Source organism: Bison bison, unplaced genomic scaffold (assembly GCF_000754665.1).
Source record: "Bison bison bison isolate TAMUID 2011002044 unplaced genomic scaffold, Bison_UMD1.0 scf7180017864483, whole genome shotgun sequence".
Classification (NCBI taxonomy): domain Eukaryota; kingdom Metazoa; phylum Chordata; class Mammalia; order Artiodactyla; family Bovidae; genus Bison; species Bison bison.
Window position 1 is genome coordinate 53009 of NW_011495043.1, and position 360 is coordinate 53368.

Here is a 360-nt window from a genome sequence, read left to right on the forward strand (position 1 = left end):
CTGTATAATCATAAGGGATTTGATTTAGGTCATACCTGAATGGCTTAGTGGTTTCCTATTTTCTTCAATTTAAGTCTGAATTTGGCAATAAGGAGTTCATAATCTGAGCCACAGTCAGCTACCAGTCTTGTTTTTGCTGACTGTTTAGAGCTTCTCCATCTTTGGCTGCAAAGAATAGAATCAACTGATTTCGGTGTTGGCCATCTGGTGATGTCCATGTGTAAAGTCTTCTCTTGTGTTATTGGAAGAGGGTGTTTGCTATGACCACTGCATTCTCTTGCCAAATCTCTGTTATCCTTTGCCCTGCTTTATTCTGTACTCCAAGGCCAAATTTGCCTGTTACTCCAGGTGTTTCTTGAC